At 36.7% G+C, this 25,089-nt stretch overlaps 1 long non-coding RNA gene across 1 annotated transcript; it reads right to left on the bottom strand.

Annotated features, from left to right (window-relative positions):
* Window positions 1–2,526: 2,526 nt before the first annotated feature.
* Window positions 2,527–5,038, bottom strand: LOC128285147 (uncharacterized). The gene is made up of 2 exons (XR_008275567.1): window positions 4,952–5,038; window positions 2,527–2,721 (listed from the first exon to the last, which is right to left on the bottom strand). It is a non-coding gene; the product is annotated as an uncharacterized LOC128285147 (long non-coding RNA).
* Window positions 5,039–25,089: the final 20,051 nt, after the last annotated feature.

Raw genomic sequence — 25,089 nt, 5'->3', positions numbered from 1 at the left:
CTTAGTTTCTTATTTACCTAAATTTTGTTTTTATTAATTAAAAAAACCAAAAAAATAAAAATAAAATAAAAAAGTGTCACACGGTTTATGGTAGACCACATGGCCGTGTGGCCCACACACCCTTTGACACGTCTGTTGGAGAAGCGAGCGATTAACCTCTCATGGCCTGGTGACACAACTGTGTGGATCACACGGCCTAGACACACAGGCGTGTCATGGACCCTGTGAATATTGGAGCTAATATTTCAATTTTCTTTTAACACACACATTCTGATTGGATTCACACTGCTTGGTGACATGATCGTGTGGCGCACATTGCTTAGAGACACGGGTGTGTCCCAAGCCGGTGAACATTGGAGTAATTTTTAAAATTTTTTAATAGGTCACACGGCCTCATAGAGATACACAGTCGTGTGGCCTATATGGCCTAGCACATGGCCATGTACCTCTTGTTTAAAGCTAGTTTTTTTTTGTTTCCTTCCTACCCCATTTCACCAAACCTAAACCCTAACCGCCGCTTTATCTTCATGCTATCATGCACCCAAAAGTCACTCGAACTATATTTTATTTTTATTGATATTATTTTATTTTATTTTTCAGACTTATATGTTTTAATTTATTTTATTAGGCACTTTATTGTTATTACTTTTTCGGTTGTTTTTCTATTATGTTGTTTGTCTATCTTATTTATTTTTTCTATTGTCTTATTAGTGTGCTCGAAAACATGTACCTCATTTAGAATCTCCTAGGATTCCAGATTTAACTATTCCGATGAAATCATCCAAATTTAAGGTAGTTTCAATTCTCTTCCTCATTTATGATATTTTGCTTATTGTGTTTATATTTGTTTGTACATTGAGGGCAATGTACATCTTAAGTGCGGGGAGGATTTTATATGTTTATGCGATATAGTCCTTGAATTATTGTTTCTATTTAAGTAATTTTCTCAAACCTAACATTGTAGTTAAATTGTTTTTTAATTTGGAGTTTTTATTAATTTTGTATGGGATTAATTTGTGGATTTTTATGCATTTTTTTTATTTATACTTAAAGACATGATAGAGTCAAGCATGATACGTTGTTTTTCAAAAACTATGATTTTAGGTTGTCTCCCTGAACTGAAACATTATCTTGAAAATTTAAATTTACAAGTTTAACATCAAAACCATAATTTTTTGTGAGCTTTTAAGCCTATAGAGCATGCATTTTATTTCGTGCTCATTTTATTTGTGACTGTGTAACATCTCGAATTAGGGCCTAGTCGGAACAGTGGTTTCGGGACCACAAATTCAACACAATAAAATTTGTTTTTATTATATTTTTATGGTCTACAATTTCATGGGATGATTTCGTGAAAATTCCGTCGAAAATTTTGACGTTTGGGCACTCAATTTGGTCAAAAGGACTAAATTGTAAAAAGTTCAAAAGTTGAATTCTACATGTTAGAGGTGTCTAATTTTTATGAAATTTTAAATTGGAGGCCCTTAAATGGTAATTAGACCATTGGATAATTTGTTGGACAAAAATAGACATGAAATGGGTGAAATAGAATATTTTTAAGTTAGGGGTATTTTGGTAATCTAGTAATTAAAATGAATTAAAAACAAAATTAAAAGCCAATTTTTGTCCATCTTCTACCCCATGGCCGACCTTGCATGGAGAAGACATAGCTAGGGTTTTTCAAGCTTCCAAGCTCGATTATCAAGGAAAATGAGATTTGAGCATAGATTGGAAATGAATGAGATTATGGACTAAATCAGAATCTATAGTCGTACCCCGAGGTAAGTTCATGTGATTTTAATAATGCAATATTGTATTTGAATGCTAATGCTTCGATATTACATGAGTTGTAAGTATATATATATGTGAATAATTCGATATTATGTGATTATTTTAATGATATAACATGTTCTTGATGTTTTGCTATTATGATGAAAATGTTACAATGCCATGTGATTATGAGATATTGCTATGTGAATGAAGCCACAATTCTTGAAAGTTTGATGGAATATGATGTTTCTTTGAAATGAGTAAGTTTGTATGTATATAATATTTCGATTCTTTTTATGTTATTATCTTTTGTTATTATATAAGATGTGGCTGCCTATAGAATGATCAATTGATGTAAACTACGAATCGGAATTGACTAAGAACGAGTTAGTAAAATGTTGAAAAGTGAAGAATTTCCCAATTGAACCTTCGAAATAGAAGAGATACAAATGATCCGTTGTGAGTCACATGTGTAGTACTAAGTGCAGGCTACTATGCGTACTTGTTAACTTCGATCACGTGTGTAGTACTAAGTGCAGGCTACTACATGTATCAGATGGTTAAGTCACGTGTGTAGTACTAAGTGTAGGCTACTATGGTACCAGATTTGTAACACCCCTATCCCGTATCCGTCGCCGGAATAGGTAAAGGGGCATTACCGGACTTGAAGCTCATATCCGAACAGTAAAAATTTTGAATATTTTTTTTATAAAGACCGTTCCTTTAGGTAAATACTAAAGACAGTCAGGGATAAAATTTAACTACTATAAGTACACATTCAAAAGATGCCATTTTCGCATGGCTTATATACATTAACCAAAATATTCTTTGGCCACTGGTCTATTCTTTACATGCCATAAAATAATTCAAAACATAACAGTAACAAGCAGTGGATAGTGATAGTGTGACTAGTTGCTGACGATCCCCGAGCCTGTAGCTTCCAAATGAGATCTATAAAATAGAGGAAACAAAGTAAACGGAGTAAGCATTACAATGCTTAGTAAGTTTTAAGCAGTGTCAACAGATAACAATCAAATTATAACATAGTTGTTCGTATTTTTATTTCACTCTTCCTTCGGGCATACCATCCCTTTACCGAATATGCCCATCTCATCATATATAATAGGCAGATAAATTCTCACTTGATAGTGATCACTTATAAACATAGGTACATTACATATTTTCACCTAACTTTCCACATTGACCAAACGCACAATAATCATAGAACAGTCTTATTGCTTTACTCACATATGCATCACATAACGACCTTGTGATTTAGTCCAAATCAAGCTTAAATATAATCTCAAAATACATACCTGACCAGCTTAACGCATTGAACGTATTTATTACCAATTGTTACTGTGAAGTCGTATAATCTTATGCTTTACTCGAATCTTCAGCGAAACCTTTAGCGCGAATAGTCCCCACACGTAGTTATTGGGTCTTACCCAGACAAAATCTCTACACGTAGTCATCGGGTCTTACCCGGACATAATCTCCACACGTAGTCATCGGGTCTTACCCGGAATATATTTCCAAGTTTCATGTACATTTAATCACATGTTACAACATTCACATCGACTGTTATATTTGTAATTCATTTGCCTCATCAAATATCTAATAATACACACCTTTCACATTTGGTCATTTGGCCACAATATACACACATCTCCTACATATTTCACACTAGCCATTCGGCTTTACCACATATACATATCTCATATATATTTCACACTAGCCATTCGGCTTTACCACATATACATATCTCATATATATTTCACACTAGCCATTCGGCTTTACCACATATACATATCTCATACATATTTCACACTAGCCATTCGGCTTTACCACATATACATATCTCATACATATTTCACACTAGCCATTCGGCTTTACCACATATACATATCTCATATATATTTCACACTAGCCATTCGGCTTTACCACATATACATATCTCATACATATTTCATACTAGCCATTCGGCTTTACCACATATACATATCTCATACATATTTCACACTAGCCATTCGGCTTTACCACATATACATATCTCATACATATTTCACACTAGCCATTCGGCTTTGGCTTTACCACATATACATATCTCATACATATTTCACACTAGCCATTCGGCTTTACCACATATACATATCTTATACATATTTCACACTAGCCATTCGACTTTACCACATATACATATCTCATACATATTTCACACTAGCCATTCGGCTTTACCACATATACATATCTCATACATATTTCACACTAGCCATTCGGCTTTACCACATATACATATCTCATACATATTTCACACTAGCCATTCGGCTTTACCACATATACATATCTCATACATATTTCACATTAGCCATTCGGCTTTACCACATACATATATATTTATCTTGTACATCAATTTCAGCAATAGCTTATAAGCAACTCAAATAGTTTCATCAATGTTTACAACAAATTCACATATTCACTACAAGCTATTTTCCTGAGCAATAGTCACTAAATTATTTATAACTGGAGCTACAAAACTCAAAATCAATTGCCGTTAATTTTCCCTGAATATAGACTCATATATCTTCCATCCATAAAATTTTCAGAATTTTAGGTTCGGCTAATCAATACCAGATTTTTCTTAAAGTTTCCCCTATTTCACTGTTTGACTAATCTGACCACTCTTCACTACGAATCAAATTTCTCATTGTACAGAATTCAAAATATGTTCTATTTGATTTCATTTGAAACTAGACTCATTAAGGAGTCTAAGAATATAAATTTTATCTTATAACCATTTTTGTACAAATTATAATGATTTTCTAAAAACAGAACAGGGGATTTCGGAGTCATACTGACACTGTCTCACACAACTTTAAATATCTCTTTATAGGAAATTTCTTTGCTTACACGGTCTCTTTTATAAGAAACTAGACTAATTAAGCTTTGATTACATATTTTATTCAGCCTATAATTCCACACCAACAATTTATAGTGATTTTCTAAAATCACATTACTTCTGCTGTCCTAAGCAAATTATTACAATTTGCTCTTAAATTTCCAAGTCCAAACACTTATGAACTTACCATTTGAGTTTAAGACATATCATGGCCACATCATATCTTATTAAATCAACTCATTATGATTGAATTTACTCAATGTTTAATCACTTAAAACTTACCTCGGAAGTTGTCGAACGATTTCAACGGCTATTCGATCACCTTTTCCTTTCCTTTATCGGATTTAGTTCCCCTTTGCTTTTGAGCTTAATTTAACAAATAAATTGATTTAATCATTTTGAACATCAAAGAGAAATTCAAGGTACTTAGCCCATATATATTAGACATTAGAGTCATATATGTATGAAATCATGAATCAAATTCAATATATTAGCTAATATTCTCCTTTAGCCGATTTTCTAAGTCAAGATAAAGCCATCAATATGCTTACCTATAGCCGAACGTACAACATCAATCTATGTATTCATTCATGTGGCCGAATATGCATGTCTATGTTGAGGCCGATTATATACTTAATACATTCTACAAATATGGTTACTTATGATGGCTAAGTACCATTTTATCTCAAGTTATACTTATAAGCACATCCATCCAAATACATTCGTACTTAAAAATCATTCCGTCCTAACACTCATATTACATCTATAAAACTACAAGCCGAATATCCCTATACTCACATCACTTAAACATCAACCCTCAATTTCTTTGACAAAGCACATTTCGAAAATGATAAGGCAATATAACACTTTTAATCCAACTTATAATTCATACATATCACATTCCAAGCATTCACTCTATTCTATCACTTAAAATACACACATTACTCAATAACTTCCTAGTTCAAATTCGGAAACTACACCAATTCACTAGATGATTTATTATTATTATTGTTCAGTTATTCAAACTACTTACAATTTCCTTAAACTATCACAATTAACAACCATTTATCTCTTCCATTTTCTACCATGGCCGAATGTTATAACCCAAGCCACACATATTGTTCCTCAAGGCCCTTCAATGACCACATTCGGCACCTCCTTAAGAACAACCCAATTTCAACCTTCAAGAAAGAAGAAAAAATATATGTACTAAGAGCTTCAAACTACTTGGCCGAATATCAAACCTCCAAACAATCAAAACTTAATCCATGGAATGATTAGAACTTGAACTAACCACCTTCTTTATACATAATTTTCCAAGAATTTCAAGGTACTTACCTCTTCCAAATCCTCATCCAAGCCGAACATGAAGCAAGAGAACTCCTTTCTTCTTCCTTCCTCAAGTTACGGCAAAATGGGGGAGCAAGGATGAAACAACTTTGGTTTCTCCTCCCACTCCCCTCATATTTTATTATTCTTCCCACAACATATTAACACAAAATGTTTATAATATGTTTTACCCCATAGCATGGCCGGCCATCATCTAGATTTTTGGCTAATTTGACATGCAAACCCATCATTTATACAACATGCATTAATAGGTCCTTATAGATTAACCTATCACATTTCAAAAGTGTCACACATAAGTCCTATTACTAAATTCACATGCAATCGACTAAATCGAAGCTTAAAACTTTCACACATTCATATTCACATATTTTAGACAATAAATATCATATTCAAATACTTTGGTGACTCGGTTTAGCGGTCCCAAAACCGTTTTCCAACTAGGGTCACTTTAGGGCTGTCACAAGATTGATAGGTTGCATGTGTAGTACTAAGTGCAGGCTACTATGCGTACCCGTTAACTTCGATCACATGTGTAGTACTAACTGCAGGCTACTACGTGTATCAGATAGTTAAGTCACGTGTGTAGTACTAAGTGTAGGCTACGTGTACTAGATTGATAGGTCACATGTGTAGTACTAAGTGTAGGCTACTATGTGTACTAGAGAGCTTCAGTTACAAGGGTGGTATATGCACGGGCCACCGGGTATCTGTTATTATTCTGATGAGTTCAATGGGAAATTTACTAAGTGAAAATACATATGTACATGACTATGTGATGAATAAGTGCAAATATATCTATGTGAAAAGTTGTGAGCGATGTGCTCGGTAGTTGAGCGAATCTTTTGGTAAGATAGAATGGAGTAAGTGAAATTATGTAAAAGTGAAATTTTGTAATAAAACAATTTTGGACAGCAGCAGTTGTGTGATTTTGAAAAATCACCCAAAATGGTAGAAATTGAATTAGAGGTTGAATAAGATATGAAATTAAAGATTCATGAGTCTGTTTTCTCATAAAATAAACGATGACTGTAAAAGAATTTCATATTCTATGATAATTGGATATATGTTAGACAGGGTCAAAATGATTTTAGAATCCCCTTTTTTGATTTGGGAAAATCATTAAAAATTGTAAAAAAATAATTATAGGTCATAATGTGCATGCTTAAAATCTTTAATGAGTCTAGTTTGTGGGAAGATTAGCAATTCTCAATTTGGAGTCCCGTACCATGAGATAAATAATTTTTAGTGAAGAGATGTTGGAACTGTCAGACAGTGAAACATGTGTATATTTAATGAATAAACTGTAGTTATTGGCTAGACCAAAAATTCTAAAAATTTTATGGTAAGAAGATATATGAGTCTAGTTTCAGATAAAATTAACAGAGACCGTCGGAGGCAGCATCACACTATCAAGCCAACAACTCCGGAGTATTGTCATATGTGTATTAAATACTTTCAAGTGAGTCACATGTATAAGGGACTAGTTTTTATGTTAGATGTTGTTATGATTAGCCAAATGTATCAGCTTATATTGATTTATTGTATATGGCCATGAGATGTGGCTGAAATGTTTATGGCTTGTAAGCCTAATTATTATTGCTATGTGTTAATGTTTGTGATGTGTTTATAATTGGTTGTTATGAATGATTAGTATAACACATGTACATGATGAATGCTCTAAGACCGTTCGAAGTGGTCGTGGCCATGGAATGAATGTGTGGCATGGTAGTAAGTTGATAATAATTGAATATGGAAAATTGTAGAATGTGAATTGGAATGTCTAACTTGGTGTAACATGAGCATAGGTAATAAACACATGTATGACAACATGTAAATGCTTTAACAGAATTTTACTAAAGGATGATTAACCATTAAATTGATGTTATAAGGTGTGTCTATAATATGCATAAGTATGGGAGAGAATTAAGGACAACATAAGGCTTGGAAAATAGCCTAAGTGTTGGCTACACGGGCAGAGACATGATCATGTGTCTCAGCTGTATGGAGGACACGGTCTAGCACACGGGCGTGTGGCTTGGCCGTGTGGATCAATTTGTTTTGCTAACGTCATAAACAGAGAGTTACACGGCCTGAGGACACGGGCGTGTTGAAGACACACGAGTGTGTCCCTATGTCCACATAGGCGCGTGACCCTGTTTCATGAAAATTTCTCTAAGTTTTTCCAAAGCTTTCTAAAGTCCTCAGTTTAGTCCCGAACCACCCCTATGTATGTTTTAGGCCTCGAAGGCCTGTATAAGGGACAATCTACATGTGTTTGAAAAGTTTTAATTTGGATGAAATTTTATGGCCCGGTTTTGCATGTTTGTGAATGTTTAAGTCCGGTAACGCCTCGAACCCTGTCCCAGTTTCGGATATGGGTAAAGGGTGTTACAGATTGTGAGTATGTCAATTTGATTTGTTATTCTAGAACTTGCTTTAGTTTTACATGTCGAGACCACATTATTGATTTGATATACTGAGATGATGAGATAATTAGTATTTAATCCAATTAACCTTTAACACAGCTTATCTGTTGTATTATCCATTGGTAAACCCCGTTGTTCCTAACATATTTTTTAAAAACCGTTCATGTTAACCTGTAACCCATATTAATGTTGTAATCATCCTTTTTATTGACTCTCTTTTTGTCGAGATTCGATTTGGTTAGGTACTTACTATGTTTCATCATTTGCATTGTTGAATTATCTCTTTATTCTAAAAAAAAGGGATTGAAAGAAAAAAAATAATAAATGAAAAAAATAAAGAAAAAGAAAAAAAAAAGAATTCTTTTTACTTGAATCGTGAGTCTCATCGTTTGTATAAAAGCTCACATCCATTCTTTATCTCTTGTTGATGTAAATTCTTGTAATTCAACAATTGGTTTTTTCTAGTGTGGTAACTTATTAACTTGATTCTCAATTGTAACCAACTCTTCTGACCTTTTTTGTACTCTTAACCTAAGCCCCGTTACAACCTTTTAAAGACCTCTTGATTGGTGTGTCATCTCATTTCGATAGTGATGGAGATTTGATTTTCAAGCAAGCCTATGGTAATAACATTTTCAACTGTTAAGTGCAAATTACTTGAATCTTAAGCATTTTGAATGCTTTAAGTGAACCTTAGTGACATTGTTAATTCTTGTTGAGTTTGAAATTTAGGTAATTATTAAGGTAGGGGAGACACTTATGTTTTTATGCTTTAAAAATCATTGCTTGGATTGCTTGTGTTCTTTAGTGTCATTTTAGTTTGAATTTACAATGTATGATAATTTGTAGATTATCCTAAGACATTGTCAGTGAAAACAATAAATTCAGGGAAGTTAACTTGAATGTGGGTTGAGAATTTTGCTTGAGGACAAGCAAACGCTTAAGTGTGGGGATATTTGATAAGTGTTAAAAGTAACATGTTCTAACCTCATTTTTAATGTGTTTTTCAGTGATTATTCATTGTTAATAGTGAATTTTATGCTCCTAGTCCTTTAAATTCATGTTTTAATTCTTAATAGAGCACTAGGGAGTAAAATAAACGAAAAACGGAGCATCTGTTAGTGGACTTTGTTAGTGGCCTACCCGTGACGCCTACTAAGAAAGACTCGATATGGGTTATAGTGGATCGGTTAACCAAGTCTGCCCATTTTGTACCAGTTCGCACCGATTACTCATTACAAAAGCTGGCTAGGTTGTATGTGGCGGAGATTGTGAGATTGCATGAAGTGCTAGTGTCCATAATATCCGATAAGGATGCACATTTCACTTCGCGATTTTGGAAGAAGTTGCATGAGGCGTTGGGTACTAGGTTGACCTTCAGTACGGCATTCCACCCTCAAACTGATGGACAGTCGGAAAGCGTGATCCAAGTATTGGAGGATATGTTGAGGGGATGTGTGATTGAGTTCTGAGGAAGCTGGGAAGACTATTTGCAGTTAGCCCAATTCGCGTACAATAATAGCTATCAAACAAGTATTGGGATGGCTCCGTATGAAGAATTATATGGGTGAAGGTGTCGAACTCCAACATGTTGGACGGAGTTGGGCAAACAAAGAGTTTTGGGCCCTGAGTTAGTAGTCGATATTGAGGATAAGGTAAACTTGATTCGAGATCGGTTAAAGGAGGCCTCGGATAGACAGAAGTCATATGCTGACCTTAAACGATGAGAGACAGAGTATGTAGTAGGAGACTTAGTTTTTCTTAAGGTCTCTCTGTGGAAGAAGGTTTAAGGTTTGGATGGAAGGGAAAACTAAGCCCAAGGTTCATTGGGCCATATCGAGTTGTAGCGGATTGGGCCAGTTGCTTACCAGCTGGAGTTACCTCCTGAACTAAGTCAGATCCACGACGTGTTTCATGTTTCCATGTTGAGGCAGTATCGCCCAGATCCTTCACATGTTGTAGCGGTTGAGGAAATCGAGGTCAGCTAGACCTAAATTTCGAGGAGGAGCCCATACAAATAATTGGACGTGATGTTAAGGTACTAAGAAGGAAGTCCGTTCAATTAGTCAAAGTGCTTTGGCGTAATCACAAGGCTGAGGAGGCATCTTGGGAACCTGAGGAAGCGATACAACATCAATATCCTCAACTGTTTGAATCAAGTAAAATTTTAAGGATGAAATTTCCTTTAGGGGGTAGAGTTGTAACGCCCTAAAAATCCCGAAATCTCGAATTTTCTTTTTTTTTTTCAGTTTTGATAAAAAATGTGCTGGGTATTTTTGGTTAAGCATGTAATAGTAGGTCTTGGCTAAGGTTTAAGTTCGAACTTAGGGGAAAAGAAAATTATGTGTTAATAGTTAAAAGGACCTTCTTGGCAAGTAGTTGGGCTTTTAAATAAATATATGGGAAAATGGCATCAAAAAGCCTTGTGGAGGAGTGGCTAAGTGACGCCACTTAGGGTGTAGGGAGGTGGCGTTAGTGGCTAGCAAGGGATCCAAGGTTCGAATCCTAGCTTATATTTTTAGGAGTTTAATTTTGAGCCTTCTAGAAGGTTGGAAGTGGCGTGCAGATGGACTCCAAGGGGAATGTTTAGTAGAGAAATTTGAGGAAGGGATCAAGGGGTTATCAGGGAGAAAAACGAGGAGATGAGAAGTGAGGAGCAAGTGAAGCCGAATTGGGAACTTGGGCTTAAGGAATTCGGCTATAGGGACTATAAATAGGTGCCAAGTGAGAGGTTGTCAGGCTAATGCCAAATTTCCCTACACCCTGTTACTGGAAACCCTCTTCCCTAAAAGTGAAAAATCCTCTATTTCTTTTTTTTTTCTTCCTTGTGTCGATTTCCATTCTTCCTCTACTTCATTGCTGAATTTTCTTTCTTTTTCATTGGAGACAAATAACCCTATTTTGCTATACAAAATCGCAAAGGGCCGAACACCTCTTTGGCCGAATACCCTTGGTGCAACTACTACTCCTTTTACTTCGGTCAAATCTAGTGTAAGTGTTTGTTCTCCCAATAAATTTTTCTAAGAATCTATTTCACTGTTCTTCCCTTACTCTTTCTAATCAACTTTGGTAGGGAATTAGTATCAGATCTCAGGTTTTAGCTTTCTGCCGAATTGCTCCTTAGGTGTTTTGCGGTTTGGTAAGTATTTCTCTCTTATTGGCTAAGGTTGGCCGAATGGTCTTAAGTGAGATAAGGGGGTGAATTATGTTGGATGCGAGTCCCCTAGTATTTGGCTTTAATAAGTAAGATTAATACAGATCTAGGGAGTACGTGATCAAGGAAAAGCTATTAGGGATTGGTGTTCAAGGTAAGGTTAAGGTGAGGTTTCAGTTTTTGGTAAAGATATGTATTAAACATGCGATTAATAGAAGGGTGATATTGATTGTAGGTTTGGGCTAAGGAGATTGCAGCACGCTTGCTTACCAGGTGTGTACTTACACTGCACACACAAGTAGATCGGCAAAAGCCGAAATGCCGAAAAACTGAAATGCCAAAAAGTTGAAAGTTTGGCTACGATAGTCTTGCAAGTGCGCGAACACTCGTAAGGAGGAAATCAGTAGGTTGCCTGAGGCCCATGGGAGATTCCATGGACTTGGGTTGTGAATAGGCCAAATAGGCCAGAATGGGCTAAATGGGCCCGGTGGGCTGTTGGGCTCATAATAGGCCAAAATTTTATAAGTGATGCTATGTGATAGGAAATTTGGGTGTGAACATGAATATAATGTGATTTCGGCTGATGGGCCATATAAACGAGATTGGGCCTAACGGGCTATATGAATGTGAATTGGGCCTGATGGGCCATATGAACATGAATTGGGCGAATGGGCCATATAAATGAGATTGGGCCTACTGGGCCATATGCATGTATGTAGGGGTTTTGGGCTTCGTATATGATGACTACATAAAACTTAATTAAATTGTTGACACGGTGTACAAGTCATAGGGGTAAGGTGTGGCAACGGGTATATGCATGTCTAGGATTGGATCTAGGGAGAGCTTGGTACTTAAGCGGTCTTAATGACCCACCTCCTCTACTCTGGAATCCTACCTGGTGTATAGTATTCATTCATCTTAGCTCACGGGATTTGTTAATGGGCCAAGGTAAGTTAAAACCGTAATAAAGGGAAAATTATCGAAATGCCCCTAAGGGCGAAAATGACCAAAATACCCCTATGTGTTGAATGTAAGTTTAATGGATGTGACATGCATATCTGCTGCATACAAATGATATTCTATTTAGGTTGCATATGGGTTGGGAATTATGGAACGGAGGAAGTATATGAGGATCGCATGGTTGCCTGACAATCTTGGATCCACCGACGAATTTTAAGCCCAATATGTAAATGAAGGTAGTTCTGCAACCGGGCTACCCTAGATGTGTATCAATTAGGTGGGTCGATATTTATATCCCCACATGATGTGTATCGGGGGATGGAGTTGGTGTGTAGCAGATGGATTATTGGGATGGGATTGCACTGCATTGCATTACATGTATGATGTATGGTGGATGATGTATGCTTAATGTTTGTTCGAGGGATGTACACACTGAGTTTGCGAAAACTCACTTCCTCTTTTATTTTTCTTAGGTGATGCTCAATAGGAGGTTCGATGTCTGGAGGGACTCTGGGTGGACAGCTAGCGAGACAGCTTGGACTTGTTTGTTCTACTAAAAAAAAAAGAGCATTTAGCTTCTAATTTATTAAGTGATTCTAGACTGGATTGTAATAGGCCTCCCCTTTTTGTTATTATTTAGATTATTATTTTTATGCGATGTAATTACGAGAGGTTGAACATGGTTTCTTGAATTATAGCATGTTTACTACGTTTCTGCAACTAAATTCTTAAATGATAAGTTTTCTTAAATCAAATGTTTTAAACAAAGCTTTCGCAACTGAAAAGAGTGTTTTTATAAGTTAACTAAGGTTTCATATCTTAAGGAAAGGTTTTCAATGAAAACAAGGTTTTTGCTAAAACACTTCAATGTGATGCGCCATGTGACATCCCTAAAGTGACCCTAGTCGGAAAGCGGTTTCGGGACCGCTAAACCGAGTCACTAAATCATTTGAGTATGATAGTTACTGTCTAAATATGTGAAAATGCATGTGTGAATTTTTAATTCTTTGATTTAGTTAATTTGAATGTGAATTGAAAGAAAAGGGACTCATGTGAAAGGATTCAATTATATGTGGCTAATTTTAAGAGGTTAATAAAGGAATGAAGTAAAATAAATGGAGTTGCATGTCAAATAATCCATTTGACAAGGATAGTGGCCGCCATGACAAAATTATGGGCAAGGAAACATGTTTCCAACATGTTATGTTAGTGGGGTATGTAGAAAACAATAGAATAAAAGCTAGTAATAAAGAAAGGGAAAAAAAGGAAAATGATGATAGCAAAAAAAGTGTGTGGATGCCTCCCCCAATTTGCCGTGAAGTGAACAAAGAAAAAGAAAAAAAGTGTTCATCTTTGAACATGCTTGGCGAATTGAAGAAGAAAGCAAGAGAAGGTTTGGTCACCCTTGAGCTTGAATTAAGGTAAGTGAGTTCATGTTGGTTCTTGAAAGGTTAGCATACTTAAGCTAGCTACTAAAATTTCCTACTTAGCCATGTCAAAATCTTGGTTGTGTGGTAATATTGGGTAATCGGCCATGGAAGAAATTGAGGAAAAGGATTGTTGTCTTTCGTTGTAATGAGTATTTGTGGATGGGTGAAGTTTGAGTTAGTTAAGTGTTCATGTAGATGGTTTGGGTGATAGGAAAAAAATCGGCTTGTGTGTGTATGGATAGTTCTTTGAATGTGTGTATAGTCAAAGAAGAAATCCTTAAAGTGTCTAGTTAATTGATGTTAGGTAAATGGTGTGTGTAAATTATTTAAAATAAAATAATTGTATGAGTATTAAGGATGGTACATGAATTCGGCCTTAGAAGAAATTTTAGTATAATATGCTTGGATGTTAATAGGTTATTGCTTTAATGACCGGGTGTGTCAAGGGATAATGCATGGACTAATTGATTAATATGTGTTAAGAGAAGGTGAATAAATGTCTATTTGATAAGCTATATATATATTCGGCTATGAAGGCTGAAGGTTAAGTCATAGAGATTTTGGTGATATTCATATTCGGTCATAAGGGTTATATGTGTAACTTGGCTATGTGGGTTACGAGTTAAGGTAAATTGCTTATTTGATATGGGTATTCGGCCATAAGCTAGCATGATGGGACTTTAATAAGATAAATTTGTTTGAATTAGCCCAAGAGCTTAGAGGATCAAGTTGGACAAGGGAAAGAAAAAGTAATTGAATAGCCGTTGAAGACATTCGACAACATCCGAGGTAAGTCATTAAGCATATATTTGGTATTGATTTAAATGATCATAATATATATGCAATTGTGTTTAATGAATTGATGTGTAAATGGAAATGTATGTGTATGGAATGATGCCATCGTTGAATGTATAAAGGTGGTAAATTGCATAAAGTATTGGTCTCGGCACTAAGTGTGCGGGTATAAATGGACACGGTGACAAGATTGGCACTAAGTGTGCGGGTATAAATGGACACGGTGACAAGATTGGCACTACGCAAAGGGTTTAAAATTGTACAGCACTAAGTGTGCGAATTTGATTATATAGCACTATGTGTGCGAGCTGATTTTATAGCACTAAGTGTGCGGATTCACTATATGCTCTTGCATTACAATTGGCACTGAGTGTGCGACATTATCGAGTTAATCCCGGACAGCGGATCGGGTAAGTACCTTGAGCTCATGACGAATAGGCAATATGTTCATGCTCGGGGTTGAGCTTGGTAAGCTTTAAATCTATGTGATGATTGCAATTGTGTGATTGTGGTGAAAATGAGTTAGTGTGTGAAAATGCCTCAAATATCTTATTGTGTAGAATATGAAATGTGGATGTATGACTTGGTATGAGATTGAACCGAAAGGTCCGAGGAATTATGGTATAGTTTGGTATGGATGAGTACCTAGCCTCGTTTATTGTTTCATGTTGTGATAACTTTATTAATGGATGGTGGTTGAATGCTTATGACTTACTGAGTTATAAACTCACTCGGTGTTTTCTTGTCACCCCTTTTAGGTCTCTTGGACTCGTATTATTTGCGTGCTCGGAACCGTCGTTGAAGTCATCACACCGGCTGGAAATCTTTTGGTATTGTCTTCGTAGTTGAACTAGGAGAACATTTGGCATGTATAGGCTATTATGTTTTGTTAAATTATGGGTTGTAAACTTTAAGCCATGTGAAAATGGCCTATGTGGTCGTTGAGTGGGATGCTAGAACCTATAGCCACGTGTAACACCCCGTACCCGAGACCGTTGCCGGAGTCGAACACGAGGTGCTAACAGACATAATACATTTATTTTCACAGTCCATAAAAATTTTCCAGACTAGCTGGTTACTAAGTCACTGTCGCCTTAAAAATAATATCTTGAGTTTTAAAGCTCGAAAATCAGTTTCGTAAATTTTCCCTGAAACTAGATTCATAAGTCCGTCAACATATTTTTTTCTAGAATTTTTGGTCGGGCCAATTAGTACAGTTTATTAGTTAAAGTCTCCCCTAATCCAGGGTTCAACTACACTGACCTTCACGCATTACGAATTGGATATCTCCCTGTACAGGGCTTCAATACTGATGCCGTTTGTTTCCATAGAAACTAGACTCAGAGAGAAATCTATACATATATGGCATGACTCCTAATTATCTCTGGTTAATTTACAATGAATTTCCAAAGTCGGAACAGGGGATCCAGAAACCGTTCTGGTCCTGTTTCACGAGAACTTTAATATCTCTTAACATATAACTCATATGACCGTTTCGTTTCTTCCATATGAAAGTAGATTCATCAAGGTTCATTTAAATAATTTATTCACTATTTAATACAGTTCCTACTATTTTTAGTGATTTTTCACATCCACATCACTGCTGCTGTCAGCATCTGCCTTTAAGGTAGGCTTTACCTATTTCATGATTTCCATGATTCAATTGGCCCTTTTTGCATACATAGCACAAAGTGTGATCATGATTAACCATTCCAATGGCTAATCGTTTCAAAACAATTCCGTACCTCATAATGATCAACATACAAACGATTATAGTACTATGCTAAAACGATATAAGCCATTTTCGCATGGCTATCCAAGTTTACACAAAACCGAAAGGTACATGACCTACAACAAAAGGGTAGTCCTATACATGCCATTTCAAAGTTCAACCAAAATTGTACCAAAAAAGGGGGCTTTGATAGTGTGGGAGACTTCGACTTCCTAAAATCCCGAGTCCGATAGTGACGAGCCAAAATCTATAAAACAGAGAACAAAGAAACGAGTAAGCAATTTATGCTTAGTAAGTTTTAAGCAAAACAAAGTGTTCTCAATCACTATCATTGGTCATTCATTTCAACTGTTCGATGAAGTTAATCTAGAGCTTCATCTCGATCTATAATGTCATTAAACGCAACACTTGGCTGCCACATATATACTTTGAATAATAATGACCTAGATGGTCAAATATTTCCAAAGCACATTCTTCATCGATTATCGCCTTTCAATAATCCTTTCCACTTGTTCATAATCACATCCATACTTAAGCTTACAAATCATAATCCTTACCAATTAGATCATTCTCATATTTGGAGTTATAATATTAATCACATTTACCTACCTTTTGATACCGATAATTCACCTCAAATCACTCCACCGATGAGTAAGTGATACGTGCACTGAACATCTTAAATACATAATACTTATTTGATGGTAACTTAATGCAGATACTCAATATCAAAGTCTTACTTGAATCCTAGCATTTAGCCGTCGGGTCTTTAAAGCTCGGATATAGTACGAGCACGAAGCCTCACGGACATTAATCAGATAATATTCTCGCATAAAGTCTGCGGGGTTTTAACCCGGATATAGTCACCACATATAGTCATCGGCCTTAAATCCGGATTTACATCATAGAGTTACATGCATATTTATTCACACGCTACAGCATTCACATCGACTATCATATTTGTAATTTATTTATCTCATCAAATATCTAATAAAACACACCTTCCGCCGCTTGTCATTTGGTACATATATATATATATATATATATATATATATATACATCTCATACATATCTCACATTAGCCATTTGGCTTTACCACATATCTATCTCATACACATTTCGCATTAGCCATTCGGCCTTACCACATATATACATGTTCACATTCATCACATTGGCCATTCGGCCTTATCACACATAATGCATGTTCACATTCATCACATTGGCCATTCGGCCTTATCACGCATATATATACTGAGTTCACATTCATCACATAAAATCCTAAATCAAAATATAAATTTTCATGTATTCACATCACAATTATCCAAATATACTTCACATACCACATATACTTTCACGTATACACTTTGTCTTGGCTGAATCTACATCTATCATTTTCATATTCGAATACTTATAAACTTACAATTTCACAATTTCGAATTCACGTATGGGTTTAATCAAGAGCTTATGAGCAACTAAAACAAGTTTTATCAAGGTTTGCAACATAATCTCAAATTCAGCACAAGCTGTTTTTCCTGAGCAGTAGTCAATAAATTATTTATAACTGGAGCTACAAAACTCCAAATCAATTGCCGTTAAATTTCCTGAATTTAGACTCATGTATATTTCATCCATAAAATTTCCAGAATTTTAGGTGTGGCCAATCAATACCAGATTTTTCTTAAAGTTTCCCTGTTTCACTGTTTGACTAATCTGACCACTCTTCACTACGAATCAAATTTTTCATTGTACAGAATTCATAATGTGTTCTATTTGATTCCATTTGAAACTAGACTCATTAAGGAGTCTAAGCATATAAATATTATCTCATAACCATTTTGTACAAATTATAATGATTTTCCGAAAACAGAACAGGGATTTCGAGTCATTCCGACACTGTCCCGCACAACTTTAAATATCTCTTTATAGGAAATATCTTTGCTTCCACGGTCTCTTTTATAAGAAACTAGACCAACTAAGCTTTGATTACATATTTTATTCAGCCTATAATTCCACACCAACAATTTATAGTGATTTTCTAAAATCACATTACTGCTGCTGTCCAAGCAATTTATTACAATTTGCTCTTAAATTTCCAAGTCCAAACACTTATGAACTTACCATTTGAGTTCAAGACATATCCCGCCACATCATATCTTATTAAATCAACTCATTATGTCCTGTTATGATTGAATTTACTCAATGATTAATCGCTTAAAACTTACCTCGGATGTGGTCGAACGATTTTGGCGGCTATTCGATCACTTTTTCCCTTCCCTTATCCAACTTTGATCCTCTAGGCTCTTGAGCTAAATCAAACAAATTTACTTCTCAATCAAACACATACATACGGCAACCATATACATTTCAAAAACCAATTCATTCGTATCATTTGTCCATATATTAGCTTTTAGCATATTTGATCATTAGAGCGACCTATTTAACTTTCAAGCATTCATTTCTAATTTTAATTAAACAATGCCAATGCCATTAACTACCAATGCCACACACACACACATGCGCATAAAATTCATCCATACATAACCTATAGCTCATTCAGTCATTCATCTCTCAAACCTATCAAAGTTTCATGTCAAACTTCCTGGCCGAATACACATAATTGAGCAATTTACCAATTTACCCTAATATTATGCACTTTTACAATTTAATCCAATTTTCTCAAAACACAAAATATGAAGAATTTGCATATACAATGCTAGGGCCGAATGTTCACTAAGCTTATATAAATCCTCCCATTTCACTAATTTCACAATCTAGTCCTTCAATTTAGTATTTTTTTTCAATTTAACCCTAAATGCTCAAAATTACCAAAAATCCCAATACCAAAATGTTAATCTAACACATTTATTTTATTTTCTCACATCAAACGTAAATTTTATCAAACTATTAACAATGACACTTCATGAATATATCATCAATTTCAAAATTTCAAGCATGGGCTTTATAGTATTCAAAGCAACTATCTTAAAAGTGTAAAAATTAACAAAAACCAAACTCAAATCACTTACCTAATTGAACATGCAAGGACCGAAAATATCAAAGCTGAAACTTTCTTTTCTTTCTCTTAGTTTCGCCAAATAAAATAAATGAAAGATGAACACTTTCATCTTTTATTAAATATAATATATTAACATATATTAAGGTATACCATAATGCCATAAAATATAACAAACAATTCAAGTCATTAATCCATGCATATTGGTCGGCCACCAATTCCTATTTATGGCCAAATTGCAACCTTAATATTCCATAATATAAAAACAATCATAAATTGGCCCTTATACATTAACCCTTAAATTTTCCATTTTATGCGATTAAACCATTTTTTTATCAATTGACCTCCAAACACTAAAATTTTTAAACGAAACTTTAATACCATCTTTTTGCCACTTTGTAAATATTTATAAAAATATTTACGACTCAATTTATAGAAATGAGGTCCCGATACCTCATTTCCTAAACCCACTTGACCTTAGGGTCATACCACTTGAACTTAATAAATCACTTATAAAACAAATATCACAATATCAAAAATATTTTTAAAAATCACAATTAACTCGTAAATATTAAATATAATATTTACAAACCTACTCGTCGGGTTTGGTGACCCCGAAACCACTGTTCCAGTTAATCCTAAAAACGGGCTGTTACACCACGAGTCTTAGAAACTTTAATTTTGATAAGGTGGCCATAATTTGTGTCATGTATGATGGATGATTAGTAAGGTCAAGGAAAGATTCATGAAATTGGCATAGTCTACTGCAGTAACTGTTGCGGACAGCAACAGTGATATGAGATTGAAAAATCACTATAAATAGTAGAAGTAGAATTAAATAGTGAAAAAATTATGAAATTGAACCTTGATGAATCTATTTTCATATGGATGAAACGAAACGACCATATGAGCAGTATACTGAGAGATATTAAAGTTCTCGTGAGACAGGGCCAGAACGGTTTCTGGATCCCCTGTCTCGACTTTGAAAATTTACTATAAATTATCCAGAAAGAATTAGAAATCATGCCTTAATGTGAAGATTCCATTTTGAGTCTAATTTCATTAGAAACAAACGGCACCAGTATTAAAGCCCTGTACAGAGAGATATTCAAGTTGTAACGCGCGAAGGTCAGTGTAGTCGACCCCTGTAACATGGGTGACTTTAACTAATAAACTGTACCAATTGGCCCGACCAAAAATTCTAGAAATAAATCCATGGATTGATATATGAGTATAGTTTCAGGGAAAATTTATGGAATTGGTTTTTGAGTTCTGGAACTCGAGATATGATTTTTAAGGTAATAGTGATGCAGTTAGCTAGCCTGCCTGAAACAAAATTTCATAATTTCAAGAGGGAAATAAGGAAGTAAGCCAGTAACACCTCGTGGTCGAATCCGGTGATGGTCATGGGTTTGGGGTGTTACATTTAATTGGTATCGAGCTATGGTTTAGTCGGTTCTAGGACTACCATAGCGTGTGAGTCTAGCTATACATGCCAAATTGTTAGTGCTTAATAATGTGATGACTTCGACGGTTGAAATTTTTGTTTTGATTAGCAATGGAACCCGGTAGAGAGACCCTTGGCGGATGACGTTGAAAGTGTAGCGGCTGCTCCGTGCAAGGGACACCGCCTGCTGAGCCTCAGTCATCCGCGAATAATTAAAATGAAGGGCGAAACAAGCCTTCTTCACCATGATGAATGAGTGGGTCGCAATATGCCCGAACGAATCCGGCTGTCCAACCATTCCCGAATTTAAATACTCCACCCTAAGAGCCCGCAATGCCTCCGAAGCATCGATCCCGTGAGGCTGAGTAAACCACCGTGGACTTGATTAGGAAGCGTGAGGCCGAGGAGTTCAAGGCCATAGTTCTTGATGATGCCGAAAAGGCCGAAGTTCGCTCGATAACACCATTAGAGTGTTAGATGAACTGTCATGCACACCGATGAATGTCTTAAGTGTGCTATATCCTTGTTATGAGACTCACTTACTATTGGTGGAGGACTTTAATTTCCATAGTCCCAAATGAACGAGTTACTTGGGATTTCTTTCAATCCAATTTCAAAGAAATACATTAGTCAACGGTTCATCGATCGAAGCGTAAGGAATTCTTGGAACTCAAGCAAGGCGGATGATCAGATTTGAATACGAACATGAGTTCGTAAGACTCGATCGGTATGCTCGGGAGTGTGTGGCTGATGAGGTTGCGATGTGCAAAAGATTTGAAGAAGGATTGAATGAAGAGTTAAAGTTACTAGTGGGAATTTTGGAGATAAAGGAGTTCGTGACACTAGTCAAACGAGCTCGCAAGGCGGAAGAACTTGGGAAGGAGAAGAAGAAGGCTGAATTTGAAGTAAGAGATTACCGTAAAAGATCGTGAGTAAAGCTCCGTTCTCGGTGTAAAGAGGTTCGTGGAGGACACCAAGAAGTCGAGGACGCATCATGGAATTCCCATTAGAGCCCAACCATTGACAGACTCGAGCTACTTGGTAGCTAGTGTGGGCAATAATCGTCAAGAGAGACCAATGCCCCCAATGTGGAAGATGACACCTAGGTGAATGTTGGGGTAGTCTGTTAATAGGGCTGTTATGGATGCGGTTCGAAGGACCACTTCATTAGAGATTGCACGGAGCTAGATGAGAGGAATAAGACGCAAGGTGCAAGACCTAGTGGAACGACGGCTGGAGGTAGGCCCCCGAGAATCTCTGGAGGTAGGGGTGGTAATCAGAGAGGAGCCTCTAATACGGCTGTCCGATCCGAGACCCGTGCTCCTGCTAGAGCATATGCCATCCGCGCACGAGAGGAGGCATCCTCCCCTGACGTTATCACTGGTACTTTTACTCTCTTTGATACTAGTGTGATTGCATTGATTGACCCCGCTCTACTCACTCATATGTATGAGAAACCTTAGCATCCAAGAAGACTCTACCGCTGAGTCTCTCGAGTTCGTAATTCGAGTGTCAAACCCTTTGGGTCAATACGTGCTCGTTGATAAAGTGTGCAAGAGATGCCCCCTAATAATTCGAGAATCCTATTTTCCGGCCGATCTGATGCTTCTACCATTTAATGAATTCGATGTTATTCTTGGTATGGATTGGTGACCGTACATGATGCGTTGGTGGATCGCAAAAGGAAAACCATTGATTTGAGGAGTGCAAATAATGAGGTAGTCCGAGTCGAGTCTCATCGATTTAAAAGGAGCGCCAATGATAATATCTTCTATGACCGCCGGAGGTATGTGAAAAGGGTGTGAAACATACCTTGCGTATGTGTTTGAAAGTAAATAGACGGAAAGGAAACTCGAATCGGTACTAGTGGTTTGTGAGTATTCGGATGTTTTTCCGAGGAGTTACCGGATTGCCACCGGTTCGAGAAGTGGAATTCGCATCGGTTGTACCGTGTACTATGCCGATTTCAATAGCCCCGTATCGTATGGCATTAACGAATTAAAGGAATTGAAGGTTCAATTGCAAGAATTGACGGATAGAGGTTTCGCTCGACCGAGTTTTTCTCCATGGGGCGCTTTGTATTGTTTGTGAAAAGAAGGACGAACCATGAGGTTGTGCATCGACTATCGTCAACTCAATAAAGTGACGATAAAGAATAAATATCCATTGCCACGAATTGACGATTTGTTTGATCAATTAAAGGGAGCCTCAGTGTTTTCAAAGATAGATTTGAGGTCGGGGTACTATCAGTTGAGGGTCCGAGAATCGGACATACCCAAAACCGCTTTTAAAATGAGGTACGGTCACTACGAATTCTTGGTGATGCCGTTTGGGCTTACTAATGCCCCTGCGGTATTTATGGATTTAATGAATAGAATTTTTAGGCCATACTTGGATCGGTTCGTAGTTGTATTTATCGATGACATTTTGGTCTATTCGAGAGATGAAACCGAACATGCTGAGCACCTGAGGCTAATGTTGCAAATTTTACGAGATAAGCAGTTATAAGCAAAGTTCAGTAAATGTGAATTTTGGTTGAAAGAGGTTAGCTTTTTGGGGCACGTGGTGTCCGCATCGGGTGTCAGGGTGGACCCGAACAAAATTTCGGCCATAGTCGATTGGAAACCTCCAAGGAATGTTACCGAGGTTAAGAGCTTTTTGGGGCTTGCCGAATACTATCGACGATTTGTGAAAGGTTTTTCGATGATAGTTGCACCGATGACAAAACTACTTCAAAAAGATGTTAAGTTCGAGTGGTCAGAACGCTGTCAAGAAAGTTTCGATCGACTAAAAACCTATTTAACCGAGGCCTCGGTACTAGTACAACCGGAGTCCGGTAAAGAGTTTGTCATATACAGTGACGCATCCTTGCTTGGGTTAGGTTGTGTGTTGATGCAAGAAGGTCGAGTTGTGGCTTACGCGTCGAGACAACTGAAGCCGCATGAGAGAAACTATCTGACCCATGACCTTGAACTAGCAGCCATAGTGTTCGCCTTGAAGATATGGCGGCATTACTTGTTTGGAGAAAGGTGTCACATTTATTCGGACCACAAGAGTCTAAAATATTTGATGACTCAGAGAGATTTAAACCTACGACAAAGACGTTGGCTTGAGTTATTGAAAGACTATGAACTCATCATTGATTATCACCCGGGAAAGGCCAACGTGGTGGCCGATGCTTTAAGTCGCAAGGCACTGTTTGCTTTGAGAGCGATGGATGCTCATCTATCCGTTTCACCCGATGAGGTGCTAGTAGTCGAATTAGAGACCAAACCGATGGTCAATCCGAACGGATAATTCAAATACTCGAGGATATGTTGAGATGTTGCATCCTTGAGTTTAGTGGTTCATGGAACAGTAATTACCTTTGATTGAATTCACTTACAACAATAGTTTTCAATCAAGTATTAAGATGGCGCCTCACGAGGCTTTATACGGTCGTAAATGCCGTACCCATTATTCGGACTAAACTTAGTGAAAGTAAAGTCTTGGGTTGATTTGATTAAGGATGCCGAGCGAAAGTTCGAGTAATTCGTGAAGGTTTGAAAGTCGCTTCGGATCGCCAAAAGTCGATGCGGATTTGAAAAGAAAAGACATGGAATATCGGGTTGGAGACAAGGTATTTCTCAAAGTCTCACCACGGAAGAAGGTGCTTAGATTTGGCCGTAAGGGCAAATTGAGTCCGAGATTCATCGGTCCGTATGAAGTATCTCGAACGAGTTGGGCCAAGAGTATACCGATTAATTTTACCCCGAGCTCGAAAAGATTTACAACGTTTTCCATGTCTCGATGCTTGACGATATAGATCCGACCCGTCGACGTAATCACTCCATCCGAGATTGAGATTCACCTAATTTGAGTTATGAAGAAGAGCCGGTTAGCATTCGATGCGTGAAGTAAAAGAGTTGCGAAATAAGAAAATCCCATTAGTGAAGGTGGTGTGGCATAAACACGAATTGAAGAAGCCACTTGGGAACCCGAGAACTCTATGAAAGAGCGATACCCAAACATATTTACGGTAAGATTTTCGGGACGAAAATTTCTTAAGTGGGGAGAGTTGTGACATCCCTAAAGTGACCCTAGTCGGAAAGCGGTTTCGGACCGCTAAACCGAAGT

The sequence above is a fragment of the Gossypium arboreum genome, chromosome 12 (genome assembly GCF_025698485.1).
Source record: "Gossypium arboreum isolate Shixiya-1 chromosome 12, ASM2569848v2, whole genome shotgun sequence".
NCBI lineage: Eukaryota > Viridiplantae > Streptophyta > Magnoliopsida > Malvales > Malvaceae > Gossypium > Gossypium arboreum.
Note: the sequence above shows the minus strand (reverse complement) of the source record. Positions and strands in the feature narration are given on the sequence as shown.